This window comes from Musca autumnalis, unplaced genomic scaffold, assembly GCF_047663935.1.
Source record: "Musca autumnalis isolate F117 unplaced genomic scaffold, ASM4766393v1 scaffold_5, whole genome shotgun sequence".
Taxonomy (NCBI): domain Eukaryota; kingdom Metazoa; phylum Arthropoda; class Insecta; order Diptera; family Muscidae; genus Musca; species Musca autumnalis.
Window position 1 is genome coordinate 8,935,242 of NW_027412088.1, and position 16,504 is coordinate 8,951,745.

At 38.4% G+C, this 16,504-nt stretch overlaps 1 protein-coding gene across 8 annotated transcripts in view; it reads right to left on the reverse strand.

Moving 5' to 3' along the window:
* The window catches only part of MESK2 (misexpression suppressor of KSR 2), a 106,976-nt gene that overhangs the window by 58,464 nt on the left and 32,008 nt on the right, over positions 1-16,504 (reverse strand). The window lies entirely within an intron of this gene.

Here is a 16,504-nt window from a genome sequence, read left to right on the forward strand (position 1 = left end):
TGTTGCAAAATAGTAGCGATATGAATTCATAAAACATATTAATCGTTCTAAAGATTTAGAATATATTCAAATGACATTAAGGGAATTGACAGTTATGAAGGCATTTCCATTGGAAAGTTTGACAGTTTAAACTAATAGCTAAAGGTTCAAAAAACTGATATTGAATAAATTTGACAAAAATTGCCGTCGTTTCTCTTATTTTAATTGTATGATTTTTTTCTATTTTGGCAACGCAAATACAGTTGAGTTGCTATCCATAATCGATCCCTAAATCTTTGTATGACGATGAAGCACCATACTATAGTACTGAGAAAAACTGGTTTAATGAATTCAATCGTGGCTGACACTCTCTAAAAAACGAAAGTCGTGAAGGTCGTACAAACGACAGTTGTGCAAAAAAATATATAACCCGTGCGTGAATGGATAATGCAAGATCGCCATGTTTTATACAGTAAGATAGTTTCCAAATCATTTGCTTCCACCATGAAAAATTAACTGAATTGCAGGAAGTCTTAAAATACCAAAGTGCAAACAAAAACGCGGAAGTAGAAAAGGGAGCGTATTGGTGTTATGGTCTGTATTTTCCAAAACACCAATACGCTCCCTTTATCTACTTCCTCGTTTCTGTTTGCAATTTGAGATTTTTTTTCTCAAGAACGGTCTTATCGTTCTTATCAGAGATTGACTAAGGTAAAAGTTGTAAGCTTAAAAATTGTCTACAAGAATGATCTCTATGACTTTTCAATAGGAGTTACCATTCTTGAGATCAGAGCTCCGATTTGATCGTTTTTACTAGAGAGTGGGAGAACTCGGAGAGCGAGTAAAAAGTCTGATTTGCTCGTTTTTACTCGCGAGTGAAAAATACCTGCGAGTGGGAGTACTCGAAGAGTACGACTTTTACAAGATGTTTACTCTCTTTTGTTTTATTCGGGAGCACTCGCGAGTTCTCTTGGTTTAAAAATAAAAGTGCGAGTGAAAATACTTGAAAGAGAGTAAAACAAGTAAGGTAGGTAAGGTAAGGTTTAAGGTCTCTTCAGAATTTTGTGGCCCTTTTTGGACCTTTGAACTTGCCAACAAAAATGTGGACTTCGAATTAACTGCACTAATACACAAATGTTGAACTTTTGTAGGGAAGGTACTCTTAGAGAGGACCGATATGGGCCATTTTAGAAGTTAAACTAAATTTTGATAAAATATTAGGAGATCCAAAGTTTGGACCAAATTGGTTGCCCCATTCAAGTGATATCGTCCAAGCATTTTAGTGGCATTTTTTAAACATTGGGGAGAAGTACCGAAAGTTGTGGACCGGTATTGCCCATGAAACTAAGTTTGAATAGAATATGACGAAGACCAAATGTAGGACCAAATCGGTTGAACAGTTCGAGATTTATCGTGCTCTCGGCTGTTTTCCCAAGAAATATGGACTTGCCCCTGAAAAAACTTTTACCGTCGTAATGGAGGTAGCGAATGCAAATCGCTCCAACAAAAATCAAAGTGATTCGAGAGCAGGCCTTAAAGTGAACTTATCTGAAATGTTGTGTAAGAGGTACCAGAAGGAGTAGACAAATACAGTCCATATTCGAACCTGATCTATATCTGGTAGATATATTAAAATGTGAAAAGTATAGATTACATCGGTCACTCCCTTCAAGAGTTATCGTGAGCAAAATTTTTCCGAACATTTTTGAAGTTTTGTGGGGGAGGTACCTGAAGGAGTGGACCGATATAGCCCATCTTCGAATTTAAACTATGTTTTGATAAAAAAATAAGAAGGCCAAATTTTGGACCGAATCGACAGATCCGTTCGAGAGTTATCTTGCGCTCCAACCACTACACAAGGTGTCATAGGGGCTTTTTGCACCCTTCCGACCATTTTCTCAGAAAGTATGGACTTGCCCCTGATGAAACTTGTACCGTCGAATCAAAGAGATTCGAGAGCAGGTCCTAAACTGAACTTATCCGAAATTTTGTGTGGGAGGTACCCGAAGGAGGGGGCCGATTGGAAGCTCATCTAAGTCTGGTAGAAATTTCACGACGTGCAAAGTATGGACCAAATCGGTTACTCCCTTCAAGAGTTATCGTGCCCACAAATTTTCCGAACATTTTGGAACTTTTGTGGGGGAGGTACCGGAAGTAGTGGACCGATATAGCTCATCTTCGAACTTAAACTAAGTTTGGACAAAATATTACGAAAGCCAAAATTTGAACCGAATCGGTTCATCCGTTCGAGAGTTATCGTGCGCACCAGCCAGACAGACAGACGGACGGACATTGCTAAATCAACTCCAAATTGTCTGAAACACATTTCGTCCAAACATACTTGGGGACTAAAACCATTATTTCGATGAGGCACATTTTGACCGTATGAAAGTGTATATACCCTTTCTAGCCTAAAGGCTGAGGGTATAAAAAGAAAAAGAGTAAAATCGAGTGAAAAAAAAAAATATTTTGTTGATGTTTGTGTGCTGTTTGTGTGTTGTTGCGTGTGTAGTAGCGAACAGGATTTGATGATTCTGTGGACTAAATATGTAAAGAGCAAGTTGTTTGGGGGGTCCAGAGGAGGTTTTGTTCCGAAGTTCGGAAGAGGTATAATCGAGTAGGAAAAATTTATTTAATTTTGACCGTTTGTGTGTTCGGAGGTTCGGATGAGGTTGTTCCGAAGTTCGGATGAGGGTGGTCGGAGGTCCACAGGAAGTTTTGTTCAGAAGTTCGGAAAAGGGTGGTCGGAGGTTGTTCGGAACTCCGAACTCCTTCCTCTGAACTTCCGACTTCGGAACTACCTCCTCTGGACCTCCGAACTTCGGAACGACCTCCTCTGGACTCCGACCACCCTCCTCCGAACTTCGGAACAACCTCCTCTGGACCTCCAATTCCAAATTCGTACCTCCGAAACAAACACAAACGGTCAAAAAATAAATAAATTTTTCCTACTCGATTATACTAGATTTTCTCTTCGAGTAAACTCGTACTCTATTTCGAGCATTTTCACTCCCACACGTTTTTTTCATTGCAAAACTCGTACTCTTCATGTACACTTTTCACTCGCGAGTAAAATCGAGCAAGACTGAAGTATGCTTCGCGAGTGACTAGCAAAAATAGAGTATACTCGATTTATTTTTTCTACTTGCGCGAGTACTCCCGCTCGAATTTCATTCGCGAGTGGAATTTCGAGCGAGTATTTCGGAGCTCTGCTTGGGATATGGTGATATATGTGTCAAATTACACATTTGAAGATGCCGCGTAAGAGAATCATGAGACGGACGGGTTAAAATTAAAACGCCATGTGTTAGGTATTTCCATAAGCTTTTACCCGCTTTGGAGTAATCGGTTATGTAGAACCTGGTCTAACAGGTTTTAAAACTGGCCTTGAAAATTATACATTTCCTTAATCAGCGCAACAAACGCTACCTTCTGACAAAAATTAAAAAAAAATCGGAGAGTTTTCGTTGGGGTCGTTCCCGTTGGGCTTTCGGTTACACATACTGGCTATTTTTGCATAAAATGACTCCAACATGGAATAACTCTACTAAACATGCTCCGATTTTGCTGGACATTTTTATACCCTCAGCATTTATGCTAACGAGGGTATATACATACACTTTCATACGGGCAAAATGTGCCTCATCGAAATAATGGTTTTAGACCCCAAGTATGTTTGGACGAAATGTGTATCAGAAAATTTGGAGTCGATTGAGCATTGTCCGTCCGTCTGTCTGTCTGGCTGGCTGGAGCGCACGATAACTCTCGAACGGATAAACCGATTCGGTTAAAATGTTGGCTTTCGTAATATTTTACCAAAACTTAGTTCAAGTTCAAAGATGGGCTATATCGGTCCACTCCTTCCGGTACCTCCCACACAAAAGTTCGAAAATGTTCGAAACATTTGTGCGCACGATAACTCTTGAAGGGAGTAACCGATTTGGTCCATACTTTGCACATCGTGAAATTTCTACCTAACTTAGATAAGGTATTAATATGGCCTCAATCGGTCCACTTCCACACAAAATTTCGAAAAAGTTCAGTTTAAGGTTATCTCTCGAATCGCTTTGATTTTTGTTTTAGCAACTTGTGTTCACTGCGCCACATACGACGGTACAAGTTTCATTAGCGGCCATACATACAAGTCCATACTTCCTGAGAAAATAGCATGAAAGTTGCAAAAAACCCTATGACACCGTTTGAAGTGGTTGGATAACTCTAGAACGGATCTGCCGAATCGGTCCAAAATTTGGCCTTAGTAATATATTGTCCAAACATAGTTTAGGTTCGAAAATAACCATAAAAGTTCAAAAATGTTCGGAAAAATTGTTCGTACGGTAACTCTTGAAGGGAGTGGCTAAACTCGTCCATGCTGTACACATCCTAATATATCTACCAGATATAGATCAGGTTCAAATATGGACTATATTTGTCCACTCCAACCGGTACCTCCCACACAAAATTTCGAATAAGTTCACTTTAAGACCTGATATCGAATCACTTGCATTCGCTGCCTCAATTACGATGGTAAAAGTGTTTTTCAGGGGCAAGTCCATACTTCTTGAGCAAACAGCCCGATGGGTGTAAAAACCCCATAGGCACCATATGTAGTGGCTGGAGATCGACTTCCATAATGGTCAATGTCGATCCATTCCTTTAAGTATCTCCTCCGCAAAACTTTTGATCTTTAATCAACATTTTTTCGGTTCAAACGCCCAACAATTTAAAAAACCCCTAAATACATACGTTTTTTGGAAAAAAAATTGTTTCAATATACACGGGCTGAGGGTATATCTCTGTCGGCAAAGCCGACTGATACTTTTTACTTGTTTTAAAATTCTGTTCGTGCAAAAGTCAAACTTCTGCTCTTCCAAAGCGAACATTCACCCTTTTACTTTCCACACTTCTTGGTATAGTAGGGTTTTTTGAGTTTAAATATCCGAATAAACAACGTCATTATCCATTATTGATTAAATGCCATTCGTCTTGCCTGGTTAATCCACGGTTGCGGTTAAAGAATCCGGCAAAGAACCGCAACAAGAAAACTACATCAAAGATAATTGGGCGAAGAAAAAGTAGGTTAATGAAAAACCAAAGGTAGGTATAAATAAATGTGTGTACGACGAAGCAGAGGTGTTGTTAAGAGCAAATTAAAAACAACGCTGGTCACTTGCTACGTCTTGGGCTTTTCAATGTTGCCATGTTGTTCCTTGGCTATACCACAACAAGCAAATATAAAGTCAAAAGCAAGTAGTAAGCAGTACAGCACAGCAGGCCAGCCAACATTTTACTCAAAATGTAGATTAAGGATTGTTGCTGTTGTTGCTGTTATTATTACATAAATTAAACGCCTTAATGGCTTGCATGCATTACAATGGAATTTGGAAGTAAATCTCCACATCGTCATCGCCATTAAAGTTCTTAACATCAACACGAAAGACGACAATGTTAAGTAGCAGGTTTAACACCAAATAATTTTAAGGGTATTATATTGGCTTAATCTTGGAAAAACAAACTGTACTTTCTCTACTTCTACAAAAATATGATGAGAAAAGGGAGGAACTAGGGTTAGGCAATTTTTGTTCTCCCTCTTCATGAGTAATTTAGAATACTCGTATAATGAAAATACTTATTGCGTATTTTTTTAATATTTAATCAACAACAAAAAACAGGTTATTTTTCATTTATCCGATTATCAAGTGCACCCAACCAAACATTCAATACAAATAATTAACACATATTATTGACGAACATGTGGCAAAAAAAATAAAATAAAGCGTCAAAGCTGAACTGTGTCAAGTGATTTGATTGGTGGTGGTCCAGCGCAATCCCTTCCATCTACAAAGGGTAGAGAACACCCTCCACACCACCCTCAGTTGGTAATAAAACAACAATTTTTTCACAAAACAAGCCAATAACACACACACATTCCTTGCCGAGGGTCATATAAAATATTCATTGAGGTAGGATGGTGGAAATATGTTTATAATTGTGTCGCATAGCAAAAAAAAAAAAAAATAATAAAAATGACCCATTGAAGGATATAAACTATAGTTTATTACCAATCAACGAGAAAAATGACAAATTGATTTTGTCATCCATCCAACCAACCACCCACTACCATCCCATTTACACTGAAGGTGGAATAATGGAAAACCATTTCAAATGGTGGACACAATTGCGTCATTTTCAATAGCTTGATGGCAGCATGGTCATGAGCTTGCTGCCGCTGTTGTTGTTCTTCTTAATGGAAAAAAATGGTGAATAAAAACGCATAAAACAATAGCAGTAACCTCAACAACGTAATTAGGCCCTATTTGGTTTGAAAATTAAAAATGCAAATATGTAGCAAAATAATTAGTCAGTCATGCGATTTAATCAAACAAGTTTAACAACAACAACAAAAAATCTCCTGGTCTATATTAAATGACTGTGTTTGTACGTGTGTTCTTGCAAAGTTGAAAAATTTTCCCATCACAATTTTATGTGATTTTATTAATTTTTCATTCCAATAATTATTGGGTTAGGTTATTGAAATTATAAAGCGTGGTCATATACTATAATAAACAGCCAACAAAAGGTGAATTAGTTGGTTAGGGATTCTAGGAGATCTCTTTGAGTACCAATAGTGACGCGCCAGGCTATGGAAAGTGGCACTTTTGGTTTCCTGGAGTGGCACTTAAGTGAGATCTGCTACATTGTCTGGACAGAATTTCCGTTTGGGAAACTCTACAATCATGTTGCTCGACAATATTGAGCTCCTAATATTACGGCCCTAGGGCAGCCCTGCTCAAAGATAATACCTTATTTAGGAAATTCGGAAAAAATTGTCAGTCTATTCATAAAATTGATTATTTAAAATATTTACAGGAAAATAAAAAAATTTTCATATTATAATTTAGACAAAAAACCGAAAGACCCAGAGAAAAAATGATACCATACGTGGTCAAACTGACCACATCCGTTGTCGATAGTGTATCAACACCTTTTGCGGTCGAAATGAGCACGCCGTTGTGAATTTGACAAACCATTGACACCAGGTTTGGAGAATTGACAACGTACCGTGGACAAAGTGAGCACGATTGAGGTCGAAATATAAAAAAATTGAGCACGTGTATGTGCTCATATTGACACCATTTGTGGTCAGATTCAAAAAAAGGCAACAGCCGTGGTCAAAAAAAAAAAATTGAGCACGTCTGTGCTCATGTTGACACCATACGGTGTTGATTTTTAATCGAATCTTTTCCATTTGTGTACTCAGACAAATTCTCTCTGTATCTCTGTCTCCTCTCTACATCCTCCGCCAACTTGTTAACTGTGCACAGAGAAGGAATTTCATCACAACAAAGTTACAATAACTTTGTAAAATATATATTGTTTCTGCAACAATATGGGTGACGTAGGGGATGGAAGATACCAAGGAACGGTCCTGACCGGTTTTAACATGGCAAAGCCCAGGATTTATCTTGGTCCCTCTTTCATCCCAAGTGGGAACTGACCTCCCCGTGGTGTCACCTGGGGAACTGCCTTTAACACCCGTTAAAGGTAGTGAGCTAACACCCATAAGAACGTTAAAAACTTGGGTTTGGGCGTCGGGTTAGTAACCCTCCCCTAGAAAAAATAGCCTACTATGAAAACAACGAAAGAATAGAAAAACTAACCCCTCAAAAGTTGACGAACCCCGCAAACGTTTTAAGGACCATGATCTGCGAACCTGCACCAGTCTTCGCATTGGCAGGCCGACATTGGTACAAGGCCGATATTACTGCCATACGGGAAATACGATGGATTGGGAAAGGCGTCACAACAATACCTAAAGGTGAGGCACTGTATTATAGCTGCCATGACGTAAAGCGGATTCGTAGTTAGTCGGAGGTTAAAACATCTGGTATCAAGCTTCACCCCAGTGAATGAAAGACTTGCTGAAATTCGAATAAAAGCTAAATTCTTCAACATCAGCTTTATTTGCGCTCATGCTCCTACTGAAGAAAAGGACGAACAGACCAAAGATATATTTTACGAGCGCTTAGAAGAAACATATGACCGTTGCCCTGCCCATGACATTAAAATCATTCTAGGCGATTTTAATGCCAAAATTGGAAAGGAGAATATCTTTGGCCCAACAGTCGGGAAATTCAGTCTCCACAGTGAAACATCTGACAATGGTATGAGGCTGATAGACTTTGCAGCTACAAGAAACATGGTAGCCAGCAGTACCAGATTTAATCATCTCGATATTCATAAGGGCACCTGGCTGTTTCCAGATCAGAAAACAAGAAATCAAATTGATCATGTTGTGATAGATGGAAGACATTCATCGAGCGTGTTGGATGTACGATCGTTCCGAGGCCCAAACATTGATTCGGACCACTACCTTGTTGCAGCAAAGGTAAGCACCCGCTTAAACGTAACAAACAAAGGACACAGACACAACACGAAAGTTAGACATCGGTAAGCTGCAATCATAACAGATAGCCACAGCATATTCCACTCAACTAGCCCAATTGCTTAATCAAAGCGCTCCTTATCCCGATAACATATCAGCGCAATGGCAATACATTGCCCAATCCATGCAAGCAGCCGCAAAATCCATACTTGGATACTAGAGACCTCCACCAAGGAATCCATGGTATGATCAGGAGTGTCGTGCTGCCACCGAAGAGAAAAATGCGGCATATAGGGCTACTTTACAATCCGTAGCAATGCGTAGCGCACGAGAGAGATACAGGGAGAAAAGGAGAGAGGAGAAATGTCTTTTCCGCAGGAAAAAGAGAGAGATGGAAAAGCGGGAGTGTGAAAAAATCGAGATGTACAGGAGCCAGAATGAAGTCCGAAAATTCTACCAAAGAGTCAAGTATCAAACTGATGGCTTGGTACAGGCACATCCTCCTGTAGAGAAAAGCAGGGTAATTTGGTAACTGATACAGATAGTATACTCAGGATATGGAAGGAACATGTCTCCAATCTGCTGGTATCCAATAGTAGCGAAGACGATGATACCACAGATCCAATCCCAGAAGATGGTATAAAATGTATACCACCCGGCCAAGATGAGGTAAAAACAGCAATCAACCTGCTGAAGAATAATAAAGCAGCAGGAGCCGATGGCTTACCAGCCGAGCTGTTTAAAACCGGAGGCGACGCGCTGATAATGTGCACCATCTGGCAGGAAGAACGCGTACTCGACGATTGGAACCTGAGCATCATGTGTCCCGTCCACAAGAAAGGAGATAAGACTGTATGCTCCAACTATAGGGGCATAAGTCTTCTCCCTATTGCGTATAAGATATTGTCAGGGATATTGTGCGAACGACTAAAGCCAATGGTCAACGAAATAATTGGACCATACCAATGTGGCTTTAGACCTGGCACAGATATTTACCCTGCGGCAAATCCTGGAGAAGACCCAAGAGATGCAGATCGACACATATCACCTTTTTGTAGATTATAAGGCAGCATTCGACAGTCCCCGCAAAGCTCACCCGGCTTTGTAAGATGACTTTAACTGATACTAGGTCCTCAGTTAAAATTGGAAAGAACCTCTCCGAACAATTAAGTACCAAAAGAGGTTTCAGACAAGGAGACAGCCTTTCGTGTGACCTATGCAACATTTAGCTGGAAAAGGTAATACGAGATGCAAATGTCAAACGAAATGGCACAATTTACACCAATAGCCACATGTTACTTGCTTATGCTGATGACATAGACATCATGGGACGATCAGTAAAGGAAGTAACTGATACCTTTAGGAAGGTCGAAGCAGAATCTGCGAATGTGGGTCTGGCTGTAAACGGCGAAAAGACCAAATTGATGGTGTCGACGAGCAAAGCGTCCATAGAGCTCGGTCCAACTGTGGAAGTTGGTACCTATAATTTTGAGGTAGTTAAAGACTTCATCTACCTCGGCACTCCCATACACACAACAAACAACATCAGTTGTGAAATAAAAAGAAGAATTGTATTGGCCAACAGATGCTACTTTGGTTTAAGTAAGCAATTTAAAAACAAAGCCACATCTCGTCAAACAAAAATAACGCTATACAAAACGCTGATACTACCCGTGCTAATGTATGGCTCCGAAGCATGGGTACTTGCGCAAGCAGATAAGGCAGTGATTGGTGTGTTTGAGAGGAAAATTCTTCGAAAGATCTACGGCCGATGTGCGTTGACGGTGAATATCGACGTCTTATGAACCACGAGCTATATCAGCTATACAAAGACATGAATATAGTTAAACGTATCGAGATGCAACGATTGCGTTGGCTAGGCCATATCTATAAGAATGAGCGATGATGAACCCGCTAAAAAGCCGTATGAATACATGCCACATGGCAGGCCTAAGCTTCGATGGAGCATACAAGTTGATGAAGAAATGAAAAGGCGCGGTATTTCAAAAAGCGAAGCGAAAAACAGAGAGGATTGGAGATCTTTTCTTTGTTCGGTCTATGGAAAAAATAAATGTTCTGTAATGGACCAGCTAAGTAAGAAAGTAGACTGGTTATTGTTATGATATATTCTTGAGAATAGATTTTTTTATTACCGGAAAAAAGAAGTCCGGCTTCAGTTCCATGTTCATTCATGTCTCGTCTGGGATATATTCTTGGAACTTGCGTACAAAGGGTACATATTGTAAGTTTTGCAATAAAGGACATCCATGGCTTAAAAATTCTCAAACAAATGTTGATATAATCTTCTTATTAGCATTTGTATTTACTATCCCTCGTCGTCTGAAATAGGCTCATTTCAAATGTAACTCTCAATACCAAACCAATTGTGAATTTGAGTGGCATTTCGCTTTCAATGGAAATTGCAATCAAAAATATTAATTTATAAAGATAAAAAAAACAAATTGCAAAAATAAATTAGAAACGACGTAAAAATTGTTCCACAATTAAAGCCTCATTTGATGAAGAATGCAACAACAACAAAATAGCAACAACCAAAAGTTTGTGAGTCATAAATTTTAATCAAACACAACAAAAAGTGATTTGTTGTTTTCGTTTCAATTTTATGATTTCAAAACAAGTAAAAAAGCATTAAGTTCGGCCGGGCCGAACTTTTCATACCCTCCACCATAAAATATTCATTCCTGTCGCCAACTTTAAGTGAGTACGTTAAAATGTCAGATAATGTACATAAAATGCTTTATTCGGGAGGCCCTTTTTTATGGTGCCTATATCTAACTGTTGACAATTTTTGGTGGGCTAGAAATTGGGAGGTACTCTTATATAGGGGTTATAATAAAACATGTGTCTATGTTGAGAGTTTTTGATGGGAGCCTTTAATGTCAAATAACTCCTAATTCGGTTAAAAAATTTAGCTAGAATCCTCAAAATATCGAAAATCGGTACATAACGTGGGAACTTCAAATGTCATTAACAGCTAGTTCGGATGTATCTGGGCTATACGAAAATATGAACTTAAATGAACAATTTTTGTTGCAGAATTTTTGTTAACTTTAAAATTTCAAATTACAGAAAGTTCGTCCAAAAATAAAGCTAAGGTACGGAAAATCGGGAGGTTTGTTTTGGGGCTATACAAAATCATGTTGACAATTTTTGATGGAGAGGTGTTGTGACCACTAAGAACTTCAAATGTCAAATTACTGCTAGTTCGGTTTAATATTGTAGCTAAAATCATCAAATTACTGAAAATCGGGAGGTACCGTTATATGGGGGCTTTCTTGACAATTTTTGGTGGAGAGGTGTGGTGACCACTAAGAATTTCAAATGTCAAATGTTCAAATTACAGATAATTCGGTTAAAACTTGTTGGTAAATTTCTCAAAATACCTGAAATCGGGCGGTAACGTTATATGGGGGCTATTCCAAAACATGGACCTATGTCCACTAGTTATATAAGTTTATTGACATTTAAGAACCCTAAATGTCAATTGATAGCTAAATCGGTCTGAAAATGTAGATAAAAACGTCAAATGTCGTAAATCGGGGGTACCGTTATATGGGGGCTATACCAACTCGTATACCTAGGTCCACAACTTTTGTTATATAAGTTTAGTTACACTTAAGAAACCTAAATGTCAAATTATAGCTATATCGGTCTGAAAATGTAGCTAAAAACGTCAAAATACCGTAAATCGAGGGGTACCGTTATATGGGGGCTATACCAAAACGTGGACCTATGTCCACAAGTTTTGTCACATAAGTTTATTGACATTTAAGAACTTCAAATGTCAAATTATAGCTTCATCGGTCTGAAAATGTAGCTAAAAACGTCAAAATACCGTAAATCGGGGGGTACCGTTATATGGGGGCTATACCAAAACGTGGACCTATGTCCACGACTTTTGTTATATAAGTTTATTGACATTTAAGAACCCTAAATGTCAAATTATAGCTACATCGGTCTGAAAATGTAGCTAAAAACGTCAAAATACCGTAAATCGTGGGCTACCGTTATATGGGGGCTATACCAAAACGTGGACCTATGTCCACAAATTTTGTTATATAAGTTTATTGACACTTAAGAACCCTAAATGTAAATTTATAGCTAAATCGATCTGAAAATGTAGCTACAAATGTCAAAATACCGCAAATCGGGGGGTATCGTTATATGGGGGCTATACCAAAACTTGGACCTATGTCCACAACTTTTGTTATATAAGTTTATTGACATTTAAGAACGCTAAATGTCAAATTATAGCTACATCGGTCTGAAAATGTAGCTAAAAACGTCAAAATACCGCAAATCGGAGGGTACCGTTATATGGGGGCTATACCAAAACGTGGACCTATGTTCACAACTTCTAATATATAAGTTTATTAACACTTAAGAACCCTAAATGTCAAATTATAGCAACATCGGTCTGATAATGTAGCTAAAAACGTCAAAATACCGTATATCTGGGGGTACCGTTATATGGGAGCTATACCAAAACGTGGACCTATGTCCACAACTTTTGTTATATAAGTTTATTGATACTTAAGAACCCTAAATGTTAAATTATAGCCAAATCGGTCTAAAAATGTAGCTAAAAACGTCAAAATACCGCAAATCGGGGGGTACCGTTATATGGGGGCTATACCAAAACGTGGACCTATGTCAACAAGTTTTGTTATATATGTTTATTGATACTTAAGAACCCTAAATGTCAAATTATAGCCAAATCGGTCTGAAAATGTAGCTAAAAACGTCAAAATACCGTAAATCGGGGGGTACCGTTATATGGGGGCTATACCAAAACGTGGACCGATATAGCCCATCATCGAACTTGACCTGCCTGCAAACAAAAGAGGCATTTTCCCAAAATTTCAGCGTCCTATCTCCATTTTTGTGGATGCTAGAGTGATTACCACAGACGGACGGACGGACGGACGGACGGACGGACGGACGGACGGACGGACGTGCTCAGATCGACTTAGAATTTTACCCTGATCAAGAATATATATACTTTATAGGGTCGCAAATGAGTATTTCAATGCGTTACAAACGGAAAAACAAACTTAATATACCCTCCATACTATGGTGGAGGGTATAAAAAAGAAGCAGAAACAGAAACAGAAACAAAATCGCGGCGAATTTGAGACGACATTAGATTTGTGTTGTATTTATCTGATGGATTATTTTGATATCTATTTGACTAGCGCAGCGCAGCTATATACAAAGCTACCTACATTTGTCATAAAAAAATTATTTGTCGGTTATTGTTGTTATTTTTGTGGTGTTTTTACGCTTTGAGGATTTTTTAGCTTTTGAAATATGGTTTCTAATCAAAAAGAAAAGAAAAAAAAAACAATAATAACAAAAATAGAGACAGTGTTGTACACAGATGATGATGATGACGATGATAACGACAAAAATGCCCAACAAAACAATAATCATGGAAAAAGATAGACAAAAACAACAACAACAATAACAGAAGCAACAACTAATGTAAAATGCTTGCATGTAAACGAAATATTAAAATGCACATAAAGTGGATCACAACAGATTATTACCTCCCCCCGTGCGTTCATTATGGATATGTATGGAAGAGGAGCAAAAAAGGGGAGGGGTGAAAAGCCAACACTTAAAGTTACAAATGAGAAAATAAGTCAGTAAGCCTACAGTATCCACCTAATATATTGTAAAAGTTTGGTACGTTGAAAATTCAATCAAATCCAATAGCGTTCGTTGTGATCAGTTGAGGACGGCTGGACCGATTTGAATATTTTTTTTTTTTTAATGTTTGTCATAGTCCAACTTAGGTTTTTACGGAAATCAATATTGGCCACGGCCACTTTTACACCTACTGTAATGTATCGGATTGAAAATTAGTTTGCGAGGCAATGGTGATCTTCTCCGATCTTACGTATTTATTTTCGGCCAACCACGCCCACTTTTTAAGTATGTTATATCTACAAACCACGGAAGGGATTTTCATGAAATTGGCAGACAATGTTTAAAGTTCTCTCTTGGTGAAAATAGAATATATATTTTGTTGAATTTGGGAGGGGGTGGGGTACCACCCCTGAGACCTATTTTTAAAATGCTCTATTTGAAAACATTTTGGACGTATCGCCTTGAAAATAAATTTGTTGGGCCTAAAGACCCGATCATTCCAACTTTTTTAAATTTGTTATATCTCCAGAACTACTGAACCGTTTTCACGATTTACAGTGATAATGTACATTTTTATGAATTTCGGTGGAGGTGGGGAACCTTCCCCACGTCCTATTTTTAAACGCTATGTATGCAAATGTTATGACCATATCGGTTTAAGCTTTATGTTGGTTGACAGTGCGGTTGTGTTCCGAATTAAGTAGTACCTAGTTATTTGAAGAGAAATTAACGGACCACACCCATTTTTTACATATTTTTCTTTTTTTAATTTTCCTGAAATTTTCAGAGAATGTGCAGGGATGGCCCGGTGAAATAACTTTTTTTCGACTACAAATTTTTTTGAATTTCGAAGGGGAAGGGTTCCCCCTCCTACGCCCAATTTTTTAACGATATATTTGCAAACACTACGAATGCATCGGCTTGAAAATTAATTTGCTAGACAATGGTGGTCGTGTCTCCGATTTTACGTATTTAATTCAAGACGACCACGCCCCCTTTTAAATATGTTATATCTACAAAACTACAAAGTCCGTTTGAAAAAGGAGAGATTACAGATAAAATATGGAAAACCAATTTAAAATCATTCAATGAAAAACTTGGTTTATCAACGGATCCGAAGAAACGAGGTAGAAAACATATATTTTTGAATTGTAAAGTAAAACAAGTAAAAAAAGTATTAGTCGGCTTTGTCGACAGAGATATACCCTCAGCCTGTGTAAGTAGAAACTTTCATCTACGGGCAGCTCGAAAAGTCGACACACAACCAAGGTCCTTTTCCCTAAAAATTATGTATTTAGAGGGGTTTCTGAATTTTGTGGCTTTTTTCTGGACGCATGAGCATGCCGAAAAATATGGATTTGATCTTATTTTTGGGTGTCACTTCTTTTCGATAGATATCTCACCCACTAGTAATTTCAGTTGGTCACCGTATAATATAGAGCTTTTGGACCACTACGTCAGTATGCATGGACTTGAACACGAAATACATAAGATCGTTGTAAACAGGACCACAAGGAGTGGCTTCGGTATAAATTTCCAAAGATCTTCCAACAGATCTTAAACAGCACTTAAACAAAAATGTTGTACTTTGAAATTCCCAAAGGATCTTCCAACAGATCCTAAACTGCACTTAAAAAAATGTTTATGGGAGCTGCCCTAAGGAGAAGACCGATATGAATTATTTTCAACGTTAAACTAAGTTTGGACAAAATATTACGAAGGCCAAGTTTTGAACCGATTCAGGTAATCCGTTAGTGAGTTACCGTGCGCTCCAACCACTACACATGGTGCCATATGTTTTTTTTTACTGCTTTCTGGTAATTTTCTCAGGAAGTATGAACTTTCACCTGAAAAAACTTGTACCGTCGTAGCGGGGGCAGCGTTACGACGGTACAACAAAAATCGAAGAGAGGACGTCTTAAACTGCACTTTTCCGACATTTTGTGTGGGAGGTACCCGAAGAACTGGACCTATTTCGACCATATTCTAAGCTGATCTATATCTCGTGGAGATATTACAATGTTCAAAGTATGGATCAACTCGGTTACTCCCTTTGAGAGTTATCGTGTACCCCATTTTAGCGAAAAGTTTTGAACTTTTGTGGTGGAGGTGTACATGAAGGAAAGGACTGATATGGCTCATCTTCGAACTTAAACTAAGCTTGGACAAAATATTACGAATGATAAATTTTGGAACGAATCGATTGATCCGTTTGAGAGTTATCGTGCCATCCAGCCACTATACATGGTGCCCTACGGTGTTTTTCAGTTTGCTCAGGAAGTATGGACTTGCCCCTAAAAAAACTTGAACCGTCGTAACGGGGACAGTGAATACAAATTATTAAAACAAAAATCAAAGGGATTCGAGAGGAGGTCATAAACTGCACTTTTCCCAAATTTTGTGTACCCGAGTAGGGATAGGTAATGGAAAGCAATAATCGATTTTTCGACTTTTCGATTTTGGTCT